Below are 23,011 nucleotides of genomic sequence, written 5' to 3'. Positions count from 1 at the left end.
ACACCACCCTGGTCACCATTGCAGGGGTGCTGGCAGACATGACCAACACCATGAGGGAGGCAGTGGCACACCAACGGGCCCCTGACACTAGCCACACTGAAGAACAGCCCTCCACCTCCGCAGACACTAGTGGACAGGAGGCCCCGCCACAGGAACAACAGGCCACCAGCACCCCATCCCATGCAGAAGGAGAACCACCCCGCAAACGGTCCCTGCGATTCAGGCAGAAGCCAGAGAACATTGCCAAGACCCCACCAGGAAATAAGACTCTCCTGATTGTCACCCTTGTGTCCCACTTTGTCACCCTGTCCACCTTGAACTACCTTCCTATGCCCCTTTGGACAATGCACCTGTGATACAAATAGACTGGACTCTACCCTGGACTTTCCTCCAGCAGCAACCCAGCCCATTGCAATACCCCCTCCACTTATTAGCACCTAAATAAACACCCTTGGAACAAATTCAAGTAGGGAGTCTGTCAATTGTTTGACATATGTATTAGTGTAACAAACTGTAAACATTGCAATTCAAATGTGCTGTAATATTTACATAGGTATGACCTGTAGTGGGCAGCAGTAAACACACCAGGAGCCAGAGTGGGGCACAGAGATCTGAAAATAGAGATGCCAAAGTGGCCATGGAAATAGAGAAATCAGGCTTCCATGTCACACGTCAAACACAAAACTGCAATGGAAGATGAAGTTACAGTGTCTTACCTGTGTGTCACTCGAAGTACTGTTGAATTAGTGTAGTTCTGTCGTCCACATCCTCTTCCTCTGCCTCCTCTTCATCACTGTCCACAGGCTCCACCGCTGCCACGCGACCATCCCCAGGCTCATCCTCCTGCAGAAAAGGCACCTGGTGTCTCAAGGCCAGGTTGTGCAACATGCAACAATGATCTGGCACACCTTGGGTGAGTAGTACAGGGATCCACCTGTCAGATGGAGGCATCGGAATCTGGCCTTCAGGAGGCCAAAGGTTCGCTCAATGATCCTCCTTGTTCGCCCATGTGCCTCATTATAACGTTCCTCTTCCCTTGTCCTGGCATTCCCCACTGGGGTCAGTAGCCATGAGAGGTTGGGGTAGCCAGAGTCACCTACAAATATCGAATGATACCTGTTAGCCACACACTCACCCTTAGGGCCAAACCCACAACCATATACCTACATCAGCTGGGTGGGGACCATGGGCTCACCTATTAGACACACCCTGTGCCTCTGGAGTTGAGACATCACATATGGGATGCTGCTATTCCTCAAGATAAAGGCATCATGCACAGAGCCAGGATACTTTGCATTGAAATGGGAGATGTACTGGTCCGCCAAACACACCATCTGCACATTCAGAGAGTGAAAGCTTTTTCTATTTCTGGACACTTGTTCATTTCTCTGGTGGGGGACAAATGCAATATGTGTACCATCAATGGCACCAATGATGTTGGGGGATATGTCCCAGTGCATAGAAGTCAGCCTTCTCTGTGGCCAAATCCTCCACCTGGGGGAATATGATGTAGCTGCGCATGTGTTTCAGCAGGGCAGACAACAGTCTGGTCAGCATGTTTGAGAACATAGGCTGTGACATCCCTGATGCCATGGCCACTGTCGCTTGGAAGGAACCACTTGCCAGGAAATGGAGCACTGACAGGACCTGCACTAGAGGGGGGATACCTGTGGGGTGGTGGATAGCTGATACCAGGTCTGGCTCCAATTGGCCACACAGTTCTTGGATTGTGGCCCTATCAAGTCTGTAGGTCAGGATAATGTGCCTGTCCTCCATTGTCGCCAGGTCCACCAGGGGTCTGTACATGTGGGGATGTCTCCATCTCCTATTCATCCTCAGTGGTTGAACTCTAGGGTGAAAAACAGTGATCAGAAGGTCATATTCAAACATATTTCCACGTTAATATGTAATTTTTGCTTTACAGAAACAGTATGTGAACTCGTAAGTCAGTTGATGTGCCAATGTCTGCTGTGACGCAGTTAGGTGCCATGGCCTGTGCCCACCTGAAATAGCGACTGCCTGACCTGTGAGGAGGGATAATTGGAAATGAGGTAATTCCGCTAGTGTTGTGCTCTGTTGCAGTCGGCGGTCGACGACCGCTGTGCAACACTGCATTGGTTATCATTGGGGCCTATGGGTGCCAGGAGCCAATGGCGATGTACGCCGGCAGTGACGGTACACACCGCCATGGACGTGACCGCCATTTTCTATCTGTTCACTCACTTGCTCCCTGACCTTCAACAGGAGAGGACCTACACTGCAAGTGCTGCTGTGACCTGTGTCTGGAAGCGACAATGGCTCGAGTGTCTGGGGAAAGAGCCCCTGCCTTCACTTTGGAGGAGCTGGAGAGACTGGTGGATGGGTTCCTACCCCAGGACCCTTTACTCTATGGTCCTCCAGACAAACAGGTGAGTACACTGTGAGCATGATGCATGGGGCATGAATGTATGGATTGTTGTGTGTGTAAGCCTCATGTGGGGGGGGTCTGAGGGGTCCTGGGCAGAGTGCTGCATGTATGATGGTCAATGTATGTGTGTAAGGAGACGGGGGATATGGTGGGCCATGAGTATAACTGTCCGGAGGGTATGACTAATAGCTTTTCTGCTGTTTTTATTCTGCAGATCAGCACCCATCAGAAAGAGGGTATTTGGCGTGCCATCGCCATTGAGGTGCGGACCCTGATGTTCTTTGACAGGCGGAGCACCCACTGCCGCAAACGGTGGGAGGACCTGCGCCGCTGGGCAAGGAAGACGGCGGAAGCCCAGCTGGGGCTGGGGCTGGCCTCCCAACGAGGAAGGGGTGGCCGTCGTACCCTGACCCCCCTGATGTTCTGCATCCTGACGGTGGCCTATCTGGAGTTGGATGGGCGCTTGAAAGCATCACAGCAGCCACAAGGTGGTGAGTACAGATTCTGAATCATGAGTTTGCGCGTGTTAAGGTATTACCTGGGTGGGGGATGTGGGCTGTGGGTGCCCCTAGGCCAGGGCGAACATGGCAGGGTATGTTCAATGATGGGCAAGCTCAGATGCACTAGTGGGCATCTACTACTGGGCAGGGTCCTGTGGGTTTCAGATGTGCAGCTAATGGCGTTAGGCATTCTACCCTAAGGGCTGGTGACTAGCATTGTAACTGGTAGTGCATGGCCTAGTGCATAGCGCTGTTACCTGTGAGTTGTGTACGCCAACGGTAGTGTTGTTGCTGGCATTGACCATGTGTATCCTCTGTCTCTCCCCCCCCTTTTGTTTTGTCACTCTGTCCTTGTGTGCATTAGCACCATCTGGCGGAGGAGCAGAGGCACCGGCGACGGAGGGAGCTGCATCCCACATGGGCCTGGAGGCCGAATCCACCGACAGTGAGGGCACCAGTGGGACGGAGGGCGAGGGGAGCACCATGACGGAGACGGGAGGGGACAGTACCGACCGCGACACCTCCTCCGATGGAAGCTCCCTGGCGGTGGCAGACACCTCTGTGCCCACCCCAACTACAGGTACAGCCACCACCCCCGTACCAGCACCGCCCTCCCAGCAGCCCCTCAGCATGTTTCCCGTGCCTGCTCACCCAGGAGGGTGGGCATCTCCTTCGCCCCAGGCACCTCAGGCCATGCCTAGTCATCCCTGCTGCCCTCAGTGAGCAGGCTATTGACCTCCTGAGATCCCTCTCTGTTGGGCAGTCAACCATACTGAATGCCATTCAGGGTGTAGCAGGGCATTTGCAACAAACAAATGCATACCTGGAGGGTATTCACTATGGTGTGGTGGCCCAACAGAGAGCATTCCTGGCTCTGGCCAACTCACTGATGGCAGCCATTGACCCTGATCCAGCCTCCCCACTCCAACTTCCTCTACCCAGTCCCAATCCCCTCAACCCCCGCCTATCCCAAGCACACCTTCAGACCAGCAATCACTCAAATCAACACACAGAAGTGGCTCAGGCAAACAAGCACCACACTTCATCTCACAGACACTCACACACGCACCATCCACATGCAGACACACCAACAACCACTGCCTCCACTGTGTCCCCTCCTCCTCCTCCCTCCCAGTAGCGTCTCCACTCACACCTGCATGCACTACATCCTCTTCCACTACCTCCATCACCAGCACGCCTATCACTACATGCCCCTCATTGGCAGTCACACCCCCATCCATGCACACGTACCCTGTGTCCTCTCCCACTGTCTGTGACCCCTCCTCCCAAAGTACACAAAGCAAGCACTCAGACACCCAACAGCCATCCACCTCACAACAGCATCCATCCCATGCACTTGCACCCCAACACAACAGACTGATACCTCCTACAACCACTCCCTCTTCCTCCACACCCAAACCTTCACCCTCTTCCCGTCCCAGTGTCCCTAAGAAACTTTTCCTCACCAACATTGACCTATTCCCTACCCCTCCCCCCCTCCTTCACCTCGGGCTAGGGTGGCCAGAACCCAGCCCAGCACCTCAGCCACCCAATCCATGGCCACTGTGGTTTCAGCAGCAACTGCAGGTGTGAGAGGCTCCAAGGAGGCACCCATGACCCCAGCCAGTCTGCCAGCACCCCCTGCCAAGGCCAAGAAGGGTCCACCACCTAGCAAGGGCAAGAAGGGGACACCAGCCAGCAAGGGGAAGGAGGCACCACCAGCCAGCAAGGGCAAGAAAAATACACCAGCTGGCAGAAGCAAGGAACCACCACCATCTGCCAAGGGCAGGAAGGGGCACACAACACCAGCCATGGCACTTCAGCTGTCTGAGGCTTCAGGTGAAAACCTGGAGGCTACCACCACGACTGACAGCACTGCCACCTGCACCGCAGCCAGAACCACCACCTGCACTGTCGCCAGCAGCACCACTGCCAGAAGCTGCAGCCCCAGTGGGCAGCCATTCGAGGCTGCAGGTGAAGGCCTGGAGGCTACCACCACCACTGCCAGCACCGCCACCTGCACTGCAGCCAACACCGCCGCCAGCAGCACCACTGCCAGCAGCAGCAGCCCCAATGGGCAGCCATCCGAGGCTGCAGGTGAAGGCCTGGAGGCTACCACCACCACTGACAGCACCGCCACCTGCAGCGCAACTGGCATCCACTGAGCAGCCGTCACCGCTGGCGAGCAGTGTGTAGTGGTGACTACACAGGCTGCAGTGCGTCCTGGCCCCTGCAACACCTGTCGGTGTGACACACAAGTGAGAGACTGTGACCTTGCCCCATCCAGGATGAAGCACACTGGGCACAAGGCCTCCTTCAGAACCAGTGGAAGAAGGCATCCACTCAGCCCCTCCTTGCCAGGATTAAGCACACTGGGCACAAGTCCCCCTCCAGAACCAGTGGAAGAAGGCATCCACTCAGCCCCTCCTTGCCAGGATGAAGCACACTGGGCACAAGGCCCCCTCCAGAACCAGTGGAAGAAGGTATCCACTCAGCCCCTCCTTGCCAGGATGAAGCACACTGGGCACAAGGCCCCCTCCAGAACCAGTGAAAGAAGGCATCCACTCAGCCCCTCCTTGCCAGGATGTAGCACACTGGGCACAAGGCCCCCTCCAGAACCAGTGGAAGAAGGCATCCACTTGAGAGATTGTGGCTTTGCACTCCCCAGGACCAAGCAGTGGGCAAACCACCCACTTGAGAGACTGTGGCTTTGCACTCCCCATGACCAAGCAGTGGGCAAACCACCCACTTGAGAGACTGTGGCTTTGCACTCCCTAGGACCAAGCAGTGGGCAAACCCCCCACTTGAGAGACTGTAGCCTTGCACTCCCCAGGACCAAGCAGTGGGCAAACCACCCACTAGAGAGACTGTGGCCTTGCACTCCCCAGGACCAAGCAGTGGGCATTGAGCCCCCTCTAGGCCAGTGGCGTTGTACCATCTTCCGGCTTAGGTGCCCCCCCATTCCCCATCCCCCTGAGGTGCCTGTGTTTTTTCAAACTGATGCCCCTGCAATGTTCTCTCTGTATTGAGGCAGGAGTCAAGTGTGGCCTTGGCCTATGTGTTATGGCCCAGTGGGCCACGGACATTTTGGAGTGGGCACTGTCCCTCCTTTTGTATATATTGTACATACTGTTTATTGTTTAAGGACGTATATATCTAAAACTATACTATTACACTCATTTTACTCCATTCCTGTTGTCCTTGCGTTATTCCTGAGGGTTACGGGGTGTACATGTGATGTTGTTGCATCTGTTTGTGTGTATGGTGTTGGTGGTGGGGGGTGCTGCGTGTGTGTGTCACTCTCTTTTTCCTCCCCCCTCCCTTGTGTGCTAGGTGCAATACTCACCGTGGTCATCTTCACCATGTTCCTGGTGTATGAGAAGGGACACCAGCATTGGAAAAAAGTGCAGCTCGGGCTCCATGGCGTTGTGGTTCTTCCTTGAGTGTCGAGAGGTGAGTTGTTTCCCTTCAGTGTTCTGTTTCCGCCGTGCTTTTGATGCCGTTGGTACCACCCTGGAAAAGCTAGCGGATAGGCCTGTTGTAATGCTGTGGGCGGTACATTGTCTTCCGCCTGGCTGTTGGCGGTTACCGCCGCAGTGTTCGTGTTAAAGTGGCTGTCTGTGTTGGCGGTTTCCGCCGTGGTCATGATTGCATTTTCTTTACCGCCAGCCTATTGGCTGTGTTACCCCCGCTTTATCACCGACAGCCAGGGTTGTAATGAGGACCTAAATATTTAATTGTAAATACAATCATAAATGCACAAAAGTTCATAAAATGCATCCTCAGATCACATTTTAAAAGAATAAAAACATCAAATGTCATATAAAATACTGGGACAACAACAAAATTAATCCAGCCTTGAGCACCTTGATCTCTTTGTAGCTTGCAGAAATCTTAAAACATCAGGCAAAACGTGCACATCTGGCAACAGCTGGAGGTATATTAACGCAGGGCGAGTTTGCAAAAAAAAACAGCGCTTTTAAAATGGGTAAAAGGAAGCGCTTCTTGGGAACATTAAAATATTCACACAGTAATACAAAATGAAGGGTATCCTCTGGAGACACATTGTCACAGCCACAGGGCCCTAAGAACCCTGTGCTAGACCAACCACTTGGGGAGGCCAAAAGATAATGCAACATATTAACTATGAAACAAGCCACCACAAACCTATCCCTAACATTAGATAACAAGGATAGGTATGGATTCATACCTTGAATGTTTTTTAACAAAAACAAACCTGCACCATGGGTTTCCCAAGCTCTGTCAGGTCACGTTGCATGGAGGCATATTCAAGAAACTATTCCTTTACCTTCTCTTTTCCAACAGGCAAAGAGAAAGATAGTTATAAAACATGTCTGCCCTCCCTAGGGTGGTCAAGGTTTCCTTCACATATGGTATCCAAGGGATTTTGTACATGTGATAAGAGATAGATAGTCCTACAAGATCAACCTGTTAAGATGAAGGTTTTCCCCAGTCCATATCTTGACCCAACAGGGCAAAGATCACTAATATATCTGAGACCTAAATCTTCATGAACCAAGAATTCTGAGGCACTATGTGGGACCCTAAGAATTCACCTTAGGAACATGTTTTCTGCAATTTGGAACTTATCCACCCATCTGTAGCCCCATACTTCACTGCTGTATAACACTTAAGAGGTGCAGTTAAACTGGAAGAGCTTACTTAAAGTAGCCGGTGACCATGAACCCAACCTCTGAGCAAAACTAGCTACCACTTCTGTCGACTTAATCAAATCACTAGTCTTGCCTCGACTCCAGCTCATGTTGGCATCAAATAATATCCCCAGATAAGGGAAGGCTGGGACCTTGACCAGGATATGATCCCTCACTCTGAACGTTTTGGAGCGTGTTGATCGAGGGCCCACTACCAAAACATATGATTTGGAGAAATTGACTGCCAAGTCCAAGCTGTCCATATAGGAAGCAAACCAGTCCAGCAAAGACTTCAGTCCCACCGCGGTACGGGCCATAAGTACTGCATTCTTGACGTACAATAAGACCAGCAGCGATCTCGTTTCCATCCTGGGGCAGTCAGGCTGCACCGATATAAGAGCTTGTCCCAAAACTTTAATATACAGAGTGAATAGCAAAGACGCTAATATGCAGCCCTGATGTACACCCCTACTAGTGCCAAAGCCATTGGTAAGTGCCACTCCCAGGGAATATCTCACCGCTGTAGAAGTACTAGAATGGAGGTTCAAAAGAAAGAAGAACTATTTGAGGATTCTCTCTCATCTGAAGGAGCAAGTCCCAAAGTTTGTTGCAATTTACCCTTTCAAATGCAGACATGAGTTCCATGAATGCTAGATGAAGCGATCTGGGCTGGGCCACCTTACATTTATTTATGGTTAAATATAGGTTAAGGCACTGGTCAACAGTGGACCTGCCTGGCCGAATGCCATACTAGACCTCAGAAAGTATGTTATTTTCATCTGCCCACAGCAAAAGCCTATTTAACAAGATCCTCCCTAGAACTTTTTCCACAACATCTAAAAGCGATATTAGGCTATAGCACTGTGGGTTGTTCCTGTCTCCCTTCTTAAAAAGTGGAACAATAATAGGTGAGGAGAGTGACCACCACACATCAGTATTATCCCAGAATAGGTCAGGAGGTATGCTATCCAGACCAGAGGCTTTATTATGAGAAAGGGCCTGAATACCCTGGCAAGCTTCCTCAAATGTCTTTGGCTGTCGCCAACACCAAACACGATTGATGCATCTCACCCTCCAGAGGCCCATCGTTATAAATACACTTAAAATGGTCCACCCACTACTGCTCAAAAATGTGATGGCACAGATGCAAAATTAGATAGGACTAATGCTCTATTTTGTGGCAGTGTGGGCGTGCAGTTTGGCTTATCAGAGGGTAGCGTTTAGCATTTGTTGTACTCACAGAGGCTATAAATGAGACACACACTCAAAGAATTAATTCAAGATCAATTTAGAAAAAATAATACTTTTGTTTATATATGTTTCAAACCCAAGAACTTCATAATCAAGTAAGTACTTTTTCAGGCATAAATAATTTTCAGATTAAAAAATCAACACTTAGCTCTCATTATGACTTCGGTGGTCTTTTACAAAGACTGCCGAAGCTGCGGGTGCCAGAAGACTGAAGGATTTCTGCTACAATTTGGGTGAAAATCCTTCAGCAGTTGTGCTGGCGGTCGGCAGCGCAGAGGCGGTTCCACAGCTGTCACTGCCACGCCACAAGGACTCTGTCCACAGTATTACGAGCTGTAGTATGGCGTTGCGGTGTCCTCATGGTGGGGTTCTGCCGGCGGTGGAAGCGCTGAGTCTCGTTCCCTGGCGGACGATCTCCTCGCCAGACAAGGTAAGACGATTGTCTAACAGGGGAGGGGCGTGGGAGGGTGGGGGGTGTTGTGTGTGCTTGTGTAAGTGGGTATATGTCTCCATGTGTGAATTTCAGTGTGTGTGCATGTGTGATTGTTGAAGTGAGTGTGTGTTGGTATGTTTGTGTGAATGCGTGTCTGTTGGTGTGAGTGAATGAGTGTATGTATGCATGTTGGTGAATGCTTGTATATAAGTGTTGGCGAATGTGTGTATGTAAGTGTTGGTGATTGCGTGTATGCGGGGTGTGTGTGCGTGTATGCGGGGAGGTGGTTGCTGTCATGGAAGGGGGTTTCAAGGAATCGAAGGGGGGATATTGGGGGAGTTGTCTGCCGGCAACAGGAAAGAAATTTCCTGTTGCCGGCAGCCTTTCCGCCAGGGTTTTTGTGGCGGTGCTACCGCAGCGGAAACCCTGGTGGAAAGGAGACTCATTATACCGTCGGCAGTCTTCAGTGGACAGCTGGCCCGGAGGTGCCAGCAGGGATGTGGCAGTTTGGCAGAGGCCAAACCGCCACACTCATAATGTGGCGGTCTTCACCACTGGCCCGTCGGTGGTGAGACCGCCACCGCGGCCAGGGTCGGAATTAGGGCCTTAGTGCAATTCTCACAGTTCTTCAATATTAACCTGTGGAGGAAAACAATGTTCAGCAAACACAGGGTTAACAATGACTTGCAAGGCCAATCTTAGAAAGTTATGGTAAGTATTGGGCACTGATCAGAACCACACAAGCAGGTCACTCCGGGCAGTACTGAGGCGGATAGGTGCAAGGGTGCAGTAAGGATGCGAGTGCCCAGTGGTTTCCTCTGGGAGTTGTTCCTTGTGAAGACAGGCTGCAGGCTCTGGCTAGGAAACTGGTTGGGGACAACAAATAGGTAGGTAGTAGACTTGGGGTACACAGGGATGTAGATGTATCTTTGGTCCTTTTCTCCAGGGCTCAGGGGCAATAGATGCAGGAGTGTCTTTAGTCGTTGAGTTTCTCTGTCCTGGAGCACTCGCATTCAGAGTGTCCTGTGTGTTGAGGCTGCAGGCATCGGGGAGTCCAGCTGGTTGGGACCCATGGTAGACTTGAGCTCAGGGGAGCCAGGGGACGTCATTGGTGCCAGTGACCTACCTAAGATGGGGTCAGGAGCAACAGGCACAGCTGTTGCTGGAGGTGTCGGGTTTTCTCTCACCACAAGGCTGCTGGAGAGGGGGCCTGCGTACAGGGGCAGCAGGCAGCTTGGGGAGTCCAAGATGGGTGAGACCACACTGGACTCTGACTCTGGACAGCTGTGGAACCTTGATGGCACCGCCGGTTGGCTTTATCTCGAGTTGTGGATGTCGGGTGCAGAGGTCACTTTGTGTGTCGAGTCCTTCCTGGAGACTTTGTGGCAAAGCAGAGCCGCTGCTCCTGGGAGTCTTGAGTCTTTATGGAAGGCAGGTAGTCCTGGGTTTCTTGGATGCTCAACTGCAGGATGAGTCATCTCTTTGGGCAGAGTCCGTCGCGGTCAGCAGGGAGGCCAGTGGGGCTTGTTCCAGGTCAACTGCTGCATCTTTTCTCCTCTGCAAGTGCAACTTTTCTTTGCTTTTTAGGGTGTCAGAATCTGAGTTCTAGGGTTCAGGGATGGCACCTAAATACTCAATTTAGGTGTGTTACAGGGAGTCCCAGATGGCAGCCACTGGGCAGACCGCTTTTAGGGGTGACTGTGCCCTTATGTCCACTTCCAGTGGGATGTGGGCATAACCCTAAGCTTAGTGGCCTAATTCCTTCCAAACAAAATGGAGGAATTTAAAAAGTAGTGTCCACTTCAGCTCGTCCACCTTAGGGGTGGGACTGGCGGGAAGTGGGCCAGCTCCTAATCTGACAAATTTTCCCACCTGTACTGTTGCCAAAAGTGGGGTCAGGACAAGGTTTGGTCATCTCCACCATCTGGAGAGGGCTGGGTCGCATAACAAAGGCAGCTAGGCTTTGAAGCTCCCTTCCCTGGAATGTCCATCCTGTGTGGGTGAGGGGCTAACACCCCCGCCCAGTACAGGCTTTTGTCTGTGGGCCTCAACAGTACTGGCTCTCACCTTGGGAGGCTAGAAACGTGACTAGGATGGCTGAACTGGTCAGGGACAGTCAGTCAATTCACTAGTCGCTGGTAGGTTTTCAGGGACACCGCTAAGGTGCAGTTATTGATAAATGTCTCACTGGCATCAGTGAGTGTTTATTGATCTGAGATGTTTGATACCAAGCATCCCTATATTCAGAGAAGCCATCATGTAGCTGGGAAACTCGTAATAACCAGTGTCCAGCACATGCATTTAAAACAGCTTCCCTGGTCACTTACTTGGTCTGAGAATCAACAATGACATAGCAAGGGCATATCTTCTCATGCAGATATGCCCTCATGTTATATAATGCACCCTGCTTTAGGGCTGTAAGGCCTGCTAGAGGGGTGACTTACATATATTGCATGCAGTGTTTAGGGACATGTCTCGTTTTCACTTTAGTCTGCACCAAGAAACGCAGACTGCACTAGCAGCCTGTCATGTGGTTGGTGAGGGGTCCCTTAGGGTGGCACAACTCATGCTGCAGCCCTTAGGGACACCCTTTAATACCCCAGGCACTAGGTACCAGGGGTACCATTTACTAGGGACTTACAGTGGGTGCTAAAGGTTTTGCCACTTGGTAACAAAGATTGCAGTTTTGGGGGAAAGAGATCTGGCACTGGGGTCCTGGTTAGCAGGAAACCAGTGCACTTTCAGTCGAAATTACACCAGAAACTGGGCAAAAAGTGTGTGTGGGGGTGCCCATGTCTAAACAGGAACTTTCCTACAGGGACTATTTATCACCTGCCTAAAGAGAGCATTATCCTTCAGTTCACAAGCTTTGGCTGAATTCTCAGCTTGGGCTAAATACTTGACTCGGTTCCTATAAAACAGGCCTGTCCTATCCTATTTTTGCAGGTGGATGTTGTACAAGAAGGTCCAAAAATAAACAAAAATAGCTCCTTTAAAGTCGAGAATTTTAGTTGTCTCCCATTTCAACATACCTCAACTTTTAAAGGGGCAAGCTTGGTTAACACTTGAATGTGTACAGATGACCGAAGATAAATTGCACTGCATGCGTAATGCAGTCAAGCCACATTAATTTAGAAACATTTATGTATTATCTACCCAGACAGTTAAGTACTCTCCTGGCATGAATCAGTGAATACATGTGCTGTGGAAAATTGCAGTTCTAAGGTTTAAAGTTTCTAACTGCTAGTTGCACATTAAGGGCCTCATTCCAACTCCGGCGGGCGGCGGTCGGCGCCCGCCTGGAGGGAACCGCCATTTGGCCGCCCTGCGGTCAAAAGACCGCTGGGGCCATTCTAACTTTCCCGCTGGGCCGGCGGGCGCTAGCCAAAATAGCGCCCGCCGGCCCAGCGGGAAAGAGGCCTGCAACACTGAAGCCGGCTCCGAATGGAGCCGGCGGTGTTGCAGGTGTGCGACGGGTGCAGTTGCACCCGTCGCGCTTTTCACTGTCTGCTAGGCAGACAGTGAAAAGCATACTGGGGCCATATTAGGGGGCCCCTGCACTGCCCATGCCAGTGGCATGGGCAGTGCAGGGGCCCCCAGGGGCCCCAGGACACCCGTTCCCGCCATCCTGTTCCTGGCGGTGAAAACCGCCAGAAACAGGCTGGCGGGAAGGGGGTCGGAATCCCCATGGCGGCGCTGCTTGCAGCGCCGCCATGGAGGATTCGGCCAGCCGGGGTTAATCCGGCGGGAAACCGCCGGACTCGGTTTTCCGACCGCGGCTTTACAGCTGCGGTCGGAATGGCTCAGGAAGCACCGCCAGCCTGTTGGCGGTGCTTTCCGTCGTTCGCGGCCCTGGCGGTTTTTACCGCCAGGGTCGGAATGACCCCCTAAGTATATGCTGGACCCTTTTCTAGACAAAATGATTTGGATTTAGAATCACCATTGCATTTTCTCTTCTACTGGGTTTTAACAACCTTATTTTTTTTCTTAAAGTTGGCTGTACGAAGGCATAAGCCGTGAAAAAGCAGAGGAGTTGTTGCTGTTGAACTGTAATCATGGGGGTGCGTTTTTGATTCGTGAAAGTCAAACACGGAAAGGTAAGAAGCTGATCAGCCTTATTTTCTTCTAAAAGCAGAATAAAATAAGAAATATTTGTTCTAAGGTGTGTCTGTCAATGACTTCATTTTCAATAGCAGATCACTTCTGGGATCTATGGAATATAAATGCCATTTTGACTGAGCAAAAGTAAGAGAGAATTACACTGAGGCACGCAATAAACTAACTTTATGGGCTACTATTGGACTATTGGGTTTAACGCAGGGGAAGCTCCTCCACGAGGGTGGAGGAGGGTTCCCCCCTCACCCCCACCTGCAGCAGGGGCTGCAAAACTTTTATTAGAAACAACATAATAAACTCAGTTAATTATCTTGTTTCTGTACAAGCAACGGGCATGACGTGGACGGACGGGGAGTGCACAGCACTCCCCCTCAGTGCGCAAGTATGTTTGGCTGGCTGTCTGGGGCCGGCCAAACACACGTGCGCACAGGGCTCTCTCCAGCCCAGCAACATAGTTGCTGGGCTGGAAAGAGCCTGCACAGGCTCCCAGTCTGCCTGGGAGTGCCCTGGCTGGCGCTCCCAGACAATCCTGATGCTGCTTTGAGCAGCGTCAGGATTGGCCGCAGGGAGCCTATACGTGGCTGCTGCCTGCGACGGAGAAGAAGAGCGAATGGAGCAGCAGTGCGTGGGAAAAAAGGTAAATTTTATGTTTTTTTTTTTTTTTTTTTCTCTCGCCATGCGCCGCCCGCCCCTTTTTCCTCCTGCAAGCCAGACTGGTTTAACACAATTTTTGGTATTGTAGTGTGGTACATTGGCAAAGGTTATTCTTTTTTCTGATCATATGTTTTTACTCTTTCTCCTTCCATGCTGGTTGGCAGCAGAAAGCTTCTGCAAAAGAGGATGCAACTGTAAATGTTTGCTAGGACCAGAGTATGAGTTCCTTCCACATACATAAAAATGTCCATTCCAGATACATTTCTGTTTTTCTCACCTCTCTTCTGGATGCATGGAAAAGTTACTCGTGATTGTAGGAGGGTGGCCTAGTTTGTAGTGGGTACCTAAGGTACTTACACCTTATACCAGGTCCAGTTATCCCTTATTAGTGAAATGTAGGCAGTGTCTAGAAGCCAGGCTCCCTAGAGGTAGCTGTAGCTGAGCAGCCAAGGCTTATCTGGGAGCCATGCAAACCCCATGCAATACCACTGTAGTCACACAGTACTCACACATGAAAGAAAACACTCAGTGTTACAAGAATAAAGGTACTTTATTATGGTGACACAAATACCCAAAATACCATAGAGACTATACTCCCTTAGGAGGTAGGTAATACACAAATAATAAAAGCTAGTATGCAGAAATAGGCATAAAAACAGTTGGAAAACTGTGCAATTAGTGAAAATCACAATAGTTAAAAGTGGGTCTAGAGGGAACACAAACCATATACTAAGAAAGTAGAATGCGAATGTTGGTTTCCCACCTACGCAAGTGTAGTGTGTAAAGGGGCGCTGGGAGTACTAGAAAACCTCCAAGGTAAGTACTAGAACCCACCGCAGTGCCCAGGAAAGCAGGAGTAAATCACAATAACTTCCCCAGAACACACACAGAAAAGAGAAAGAAGATTATGCAAGAACCAGAAGAGACTGCAAGACACTAACAGTGGATTCATGGGCCCGAGGACCTGTGGAAGAAGGGGACCAAGTCAAAAAGTACAGAAGAGTCCAGGTAGAACAGGAGCCCCTGCTAACCCGGATGAAGGTACAAAAGAAGAACCACCGGTGAAGAAGAACAGTCAGTACTGCACCCAAGAAGATGGAGTTGGGTTCCTGGTTGGTGCAGATAATGTCCAACGCTGGATAGAGGATTGCAGTCTGGTTTGCGTTGCTGGAGTCCGCCAACAAGCCTTGGGTCACTCAAAGCTCACAGATAGCCGAAAATGGCTCTGCCCGGGACCAGGAGGGACCTGGTGGACTTTACCCAGAAGGGGGAGTCAAAGGGTTCTCTCAGCAACTTTGACAGCCCACAGAGGACCAGGCAGTGCGCACAGGAGTCCCACAGCACAGGGACAAAGGAGGAGCAAGAAGAGGCCCAAGCAGCACTACGACAAAGGCTCCCACACTGCCGGAGAGCCACTCAGGAAGATGTGCGTCACAGGATAGAGTGCTCGGGGCCGAAGCTGCAAGATTCACGAAGAACTTCGTGGAAGGATGCCAACAAGCCTTGGCAACTGCAAAACATGTGGTGCACAGGGCTACTGTCTTGCGTGGGGAGGCAAGTTCTTACCTCTACCAAAGTCAGGACCACTTCAGACCACCACCCACACAGATCCACACAGTTCAGCAGGAGAGGGGATCCACGCAGCCAGTCGTCATTGGAGTAGGTGCTTGCTGAAGCAGGGGAGTGGCTCCTTCACCCCAAGGGAGATTCCTTTGCTGTTCTTGTGCAGGCTGAAGACTCAGAGAATGCACGACTGAGAAACAGTTGCAGTTGCTGGCAGTAGCTGAATACACAATGTTGGAGAAGGCGTCTTGCTTCTTTGTTGCAGTTTGTAGAGTTTCTGGAGCGTCCAGATGCTGTTTTTCGGTGAGAAGGTGAAGTGGAGGATGCAGAGGATTCCTGCTGGAGTCTTGCAATTCGAATCTGAAGAACCACCCAAAGGAGAGACCCTAAATAGCCCTTAAAGGGGATTGGTCACCTAAACAGGTAAGCACCTGTCAGGGGAGGGCTCTGATGTCACCTGCTGGCACTGGCCACTCAGATGCTCCCAGAGTTCCCTGCCAACTTGGAATCCAAGATGGCAAAACCCAGGGATCCTCTGGAGGAGCTCTGAGCACCACCCCTGGGTTGGTGATGGACAGGGGAGTAGTCACTCCCCTTTCCTTTGTCCAGTTTCGTGCCAGAACAGGGACTTGGGGTCCCTGAACCGGTGTAGACTGGTTTATGCAAGGAGCGCACCAAATGTGCCCTTCAAAGCATTTCCAGTGTCTTGGGGAGACTACCTCTCCCAAGCCTGTAACACCTATTTCCAAAGGAAGAGGGTGTAACATCCCTGTCTCAAAGGGAATCCTTTGTTCTGCCTTCCTGGGGTCGACCTTTTCAAGCAACAGGATGGCAGAAACATGTCTGTGAGGTGGCAGCAGCCTGGGCTGCCTGGGAAACCTCAGAAGGCTGTAATGGCAATACTGGGGGTCCTCTAAGGAGCCCCCAGAGTGCATGGAATCATGCAACCAATGCTTGCAAAAGCCTTGGGATATGATTCCAACATGTTTGCTAACAAACATGCCTATGTTCGGAGGTACCATTATGTAGCTGGACATAGGTAGTGACAAATGTCCAGTACACGCGTAAAATGGTGCCCCGTGCTCACGAAGTCTAGGAAAATGGTCGTGGGGGCACGTCAGCTACTGCAGGGGTGCCCTCACACACAGGTACTTTGCACCCTGCCCTCAGGGCTGGAGGGCCTGCTATATGGGTGACTTATAAGTGACCTGGTGCAGTGTAAATGGCACTGAAAGGGTGCATGCACCCATTCACATAGACTGCAATGGCAGTCCTTCAGAAGCCTTTGCATGGGCTCCCTATGAGTGGCAAAATATATGCTGCAGCCCATAGGGATCCCCTGGAACCCCAATGCCCTGGGTACCTAAGTACCATATACTTTGGACTTATAAGAGGGAACCAGTATGCCAATTGTGGGTAAAATACTGGGTTACCAGCAGGCAACAACCAAATTTAGAGGAGAGAGAGAGAGAGCATAATTGCTGGGGTCCTGGTTAGCAGGATCCCAGTGAACGGTCAAGCACACTGATATCAGGCAGAACATGGGGTAGCCATGGCAAAAAGATGGTATTTTCCTACAGTGATGTTTCATCTTTTTGTGCAATTTCTCAGTTCCCAGTTTTTGTTTGCTGGAAAGGGCATTTCTTCAGCCTTCTGCGCTTGCGAACATCATTAAAGACCAATTATAATCAGGGGAAGCAGGGACTGTTGGGCCTCTGACGTGGGGGCTGGGGAGTTTGCTTCTGATGGCTCTGCAAAGTAGTCCAAGTACGGCCTGTTTAGGACTTGGCTCAGTGATGGCAATGACGAGCATGCCCAGGCTTCTCAAAGAGGGAATGTGGGGGTGCTTTAAGCTCAGAACTCAAGAGCAGCGCAATAACAGATTGCTCAACCCGTTGCTTTACTTTGTTAAAGCAAAGTACTTTAAACAGACAGAACAAAACACAAAACAGGTAACAGATACGCATGCTTCACCGGCAAGGGGAACCGAGCTCGGGGCTGATGTTCCCTTTCCTTCCCCTCGATCTTTCTCCTTCTTTTGCGGTGTAATCATGTCAGGGCAGGTAACATAACACGGATGCAAATTGCCCCTTTTTACTAGTTTATGCGCTCATTTAATTTAGTTGTCTCCACAAGTTATTTTCTCACCACAACGAAGTCTATCACTTCCTCTTGAAGTGCACTTGGCTGAGTCCTGCAGGACGTGTTCAGCTCACTCTCTTTAATGAGACGCACCAGTTGAAGATGTTTAAATGCTCAGGCTATGACTAAAGCAGGCAGCAGAGTCAACTGCAACCCATAGTCTGAGCATATCCAGAGGAAACTGGCATGGCTCTGCCTTGTGACAAGCCGTTGCTGAGCTTCATATCAGGTGGTGCTTTGTGCTGAATGCCAAATGTCACTGGCTGCCTTAATAGAGTCTTCTTAGGACAACCCTCCCCTCCTCCATGGCACAATAAATGAATGTAGCAGCATGGTCCTGACAGGCACAGTTCATTCATTGCAGCAGTGTATGGACCGACAAGCACACTCTGCATTTAGGCCATTTCTGGCCCTCCCTGGACAATCACACCTCCTAGGGGGTTCTTCCCTCTCTCAGCAGGTAGGTTGCTCCCAAGTGCTCTTTAGGATGGCGGGCAGCTTCTTCCTTACAGGTAAGACTCCAGGTGATGTCCCCTCATGTCTGGAAAGCCACCTGTCAAGCAGACACCAGCTCCAGTTGTGCAGCAGTCTTCTGAGTACACTGTGGAGCACTCCTTTCCTTGGAGAAATGGAACTTGGAACTGGAACAATACCTGGATTAGTGGCTACTACTTTTAAAAGTCAAAGCACTCAGGGGATGTGTATTCTCTGTCTGCACTTTCAGAACTGTTTTTGAGTGGCTCTTCTTTCTTATACTTTCTCAGGGCTGTCCTCAGGGCACAGCCCTAGTGTAGAGTGATGATCCATGCAGCAGAACATAGTCCTCTGACTGGAGTACACGTAACACAGGAATTAAGACTGTTTCATGAACGGTGGTCAGGAAAGAGACAAAAGTCTGGCTTCTTGTAAAGGACCCTTCTCACTCTGAACATCAGACTGCAGTCCCACCTTTTACCCCCATAATCTACCAATTGGCAGTGTTTAGGAAAACAGATCAGCAGCTCCTATCAGCAAAAGGACCTTATCCAGTGTGTACAAGAACGTGTCTCCTCTTTCCTCACTTCTGAGTCTAGGTCTCTTCCCTCTATTCAGGAATGTCAGAAGTACACTTCCACACTCAGAGAAAATAGCCTTACCTGCACAAGAAAAAGCCAGAGACTTCCAAAATGAAGCCTGCATGCCTTCATTATTCTGGTTTACTCATAAACACCATGCATGTACCGCACAGGCTACATACAAGCACACACATAGAATTTGCTGGGATGTTAGCACTAGAATCTGGGTTAGCACATAGAAGTGAAGCTTTACAAGAATGAGCCAGTAGTACTCCACTTCTGTGACTAAAAACTCACAAAGTGTGGAATGCTGCCACCTCCTCTCTACAAGTTAAACCAATCACAGGGATGATTGTCTACTGTAGACAAATGAATGCATGCTTTGTTCCCCTTCCAGGACAGCTCCAGGATTGTATTCATGTAAAGGAACAGGCCCAGTCGTTTGCAAACTGGTTGTGAGGTTGGTCCAGAGAAAGGAAGCCTAAATGTTGCTTGTAGTTCCACAAATCATTGTAATGTCTACTTGGAACGTAAAGGAAAACAAACTATCCCAGCTGCAGTCCAGACCCCTCTTTGAGAATAGTTAACATTGCTTGCAAAGTAGCAAAATCCCCTAACAGTAAATGCCTGTTGGGGGGCGTGGCCAAGCATCAGTGGGGTAAGATGCACAGCATCGGAGCTCCCGCCGGAGAACCCCCATCCAGCGACATCCTGATGACACTGAGGGGTATGGGGGGAAGCTTCTGACAGATATGTGCCCCCTCTATCCTCTTTGCACAGCATACTGAGCTGGGGAAGGCAATCGTGGCCCTACTGAGGAGCTAGGTGACTGACTGGCTTTGCTGCACCCTCCAAATGGAGGTTGAGGACCTTGCTTGACACGTAAGAGAAGTAACGGTGCGGGCCTCACAGGGCCTGGTGTGGCTGTTGAGCAGGGTGAGTAGAAGACATGAATCCCTGAACGTAGCTCCTGCGGGAACTGTGCTGCAGTCCACAGAGCCCTGACCTGGATACTGGAGTAACACAGGGGGTGTGCGAGGATGGGCCACAGTGAGCAGGACCCAGCGGGGGCCTGACACTTGTGCTTGCGGAGATAGGTGGCTTTGTGTGGAGCTGCTGGGCTGCCCCATACTACCACACACCCCTCCTCCCCCGACGCTTGAGGACTGACTTGCCTGATTGAAACTTTGAGGGGCACACTGGAGCTGCATAGTGCCATGGAGGCGGAGGTTAGTGACCTTATTGGCTAGGCCTTGGCCACTCTTTACTCACTGGCTGGGCCAATTCCTGGGGAAAGCAACTTAACAGTAGTGCACCCTGCCCCGAGTACTTGTGAGCAGCTCCTCATTGCACCAGGATCGCCATTTAACTCCTCTCTGCAGCTGTGGCTGCTTCTACGTGGGGTTTCACTTCTATGGGGCTCCAAAGCTGCATTTCTCCTGTAGCTCAAGTTGCTCCTGATGACCTCGTGGGCAGAGGCCTACCTGCTGATTCACCCCCTTCCTCGCTGCCTACATCTGGGCCCTCCAAGTGTTCAAAAGCTGTTCCTGGGAGTGGGCCTATGATCGCCGAAGTAGGGGATATCTCCTTCCCCCGCTGTCCTCCTACAGGGCCTTGAGGCACTGAGCTCCTGCTGCAGGACAGGATTTCCTTATACGCGGGCCTCTCCACTTTGCCATAACTCACCTGGCTGGATACGGCTACTCACACAGGAGTGCTCCAACTCATCGCCTGTCCACTGACCCTGGATGGCACTGGGAACTCCCGCTTTGACTTGGTGACTTGACCCAGATCACCCTGATGAGTGTTGCTCTCACCCAGCTGAGCAATATATACGGACCCTGGGAAGGTTACATGCCCAGAAATAGGTCCTGCCAGACCTCATCCTCACTGTAGGAGTCAGTTACTGAGACATGCCACACCAGGGGCCACTCTGAACTTTTCAGGAGATGCTTTGAGCCTGCTGCCAATGGAACCTTATAGCACTTGGGGCTCCCTCAGCTTGGCTCTTTGCGACTGAATTCTGGGGCTTGATTGCATTTCCTGCTCCCTTGATGGACGGGCGCACCTCTAGACCTGTCCCACTGAAATGCAACCATGGGAACAGTATCCTGTAAGAAGGACCCAGACATGGGTTCACACTGGTGGGAGAGGCTAAGTAACGATTGCAAGAGGAGGGAACCCCATTCCCACAATCAGGTCCCAGGGAGACCCCACTCTCCATAACATTTTGCAGGCAATAATCACCTCCAGGGAGATGAAGATAGGCACCTTAGTGGCAGACATGGGAATTATGAAAGACAACTACCTTCGCCTGGCGGAATGAGTCATGGAGACAGAATGAGAATTGGCGGATATCTCCTCAGATCTGGTGACTATGAAAGAGCGATTAACTTATATGAAGAGTAAAGTCCAAACACTAGAACTCAGAGCGAAGGACGCAGAAAACAGTTTGCGACGTAACAACATATGGGAGATTGGTCTTCCAGAACGTGTTGAAAGGAATAGCATGCTGGACAACCTGAGCAATGGTTATGAGAGGAAGTGGTGGCAGAGGTTCTTACCCTGTTTTATGCCCTGGAGAGAGCACATAGACTACAGGCGAGACCCCCGATGCCGGGAGCACCCCCGAGGACAGTGGTGACCAGACTGTTGTACTATAAGGACCGAGACCACATCCTGGGACAAGTCAGACAGAGAGGAGATCTCCTAGTAGGAAACAGTAAAGTGATGAAATTTCCAGATTTCACCAGGGATGTGCACCCCAGATTACCATGGCCTGGTGCATGAAGTAGAATACCTCACTAGAACCATATCGTACCACAATCCGGTCCTTCTCCACTTGTGTTGGGAACCGATAAGGCCTTGCATTACAACATGGCTACTAAAACCTGGGTCCTTAGAGGAGCCGGTCATTCGTAACACTACAGGGAATTCTGCCCTGCAGTACTTTGAGGATAACACTGACACAACTTCTTCACACCAGTTGGAGTGGAATTTGTTCAAAACTATGCTCATGGGGAAGTGTATATCAGAATCGGTGGGAGTGAGGTGCACCCTGCTAAATGATATAATAGCATCAGAGGAAGATCTGAGGGCAATAGAAAGATGACGTCTGGGGTGTCCAGAATTACAATAATCCCTGCTAGACGCAATGGAGAGGGTGGCAAAGCATGTTGAGAAATTGAGATGTTTTGGCTACTAGGCATACATGACCCAATCCCACGCAGAGCGTGACCTCATTGGTTCACTATTGGCCTGGTTTGCTACCCCAGTGAAGTGGGGATTGGTTATAGTGGAACTCGAAACTGCCCAGGGCAGTAGACTATATAGATAGGTGGGAATTAACTGACAATTCTGCGCCTACTACTCTGCAATGTACACATGTGCCTCTGAACATGCAAGTCTTGATATCAGTGAATTTCTGGTGCCTTTGCCTTTCGCGATACTTACCCTTGAAGAGGCAGAGGAGGTAGGGAGGATATGACATTACAAGATGTCTGGGCAGCTTTAAAAACCTTGGCAAAAGGCAAAATACCAGGAACGGATGAGTTTCCGGTTGAGCTTTATGCCACCTACGTGGACAACCTAGCTCCTAGAGTGGTGGAATAGTACAAAGCAGCTGAAGATACAGGCCTCTTGCCAACCTCCACCGAGAGGCGTTGGTGGTACCATTGTCGAAACCAGGGAGACCTGCATATGATATGAAAGCCCACCAACCTCTATCGATGATCAACATCATTTATGAAATCCTTAGCCGGATTCTCACCACTAGACTTCTCCCACATATGACAGACCTGGTCCACCCTGCTCAAGCGGGGTTTATTCCCAGTCGCAACATCGCAGTCAATATCAGAAGACTCAAGATGCTGCTGGAGGCCGATACTAATGATACACAGACCCCACAGGCAGAGTCTGAACTGGATGGTATATATCTGAGAGAGCTCCAGGGTGGGGCGTGGGACTAGACAGGAATACCCCTGTCCCATTTTCTCTTTGCATTGGCAATGGAGCCACTGGCAGGTTATGCTAGGACTGGGGACAGTTGTCTGGGAATAGAGGTATCTAGGCAGACACATCACATCGCCCTGTACATGGATGACCTCTTAATATTGCTCCAAAACACGGCAAAGGACTTGGTTGGAGCTTGGAGGTTGTTGGAGGAGTTCGGCTCCCTAACTGGACTAAAGGCAAATTGGCAAGAATTGCAACTGTCT

Source organism: Pleurodeles waltl, chromosome 7, assembly GCF_031143425.1.
Source record: "Pleurodeles waltl isolate 20211129_DDA chromosome 7, aPleWal1.hap1.20221129, whole genome shotgun sequence".
NCBI classification, from domain to species: Eukaryota; Metazoa; Chordata; class Amphibia; order Caudata; family Salamandridae; genus Pleurodeles; species Pleurodeles waltl.
The sequence above is the reverse complement of the archived record's forward strand: the minus strand, read 5'-3'. Positions refer to the sequence as shown.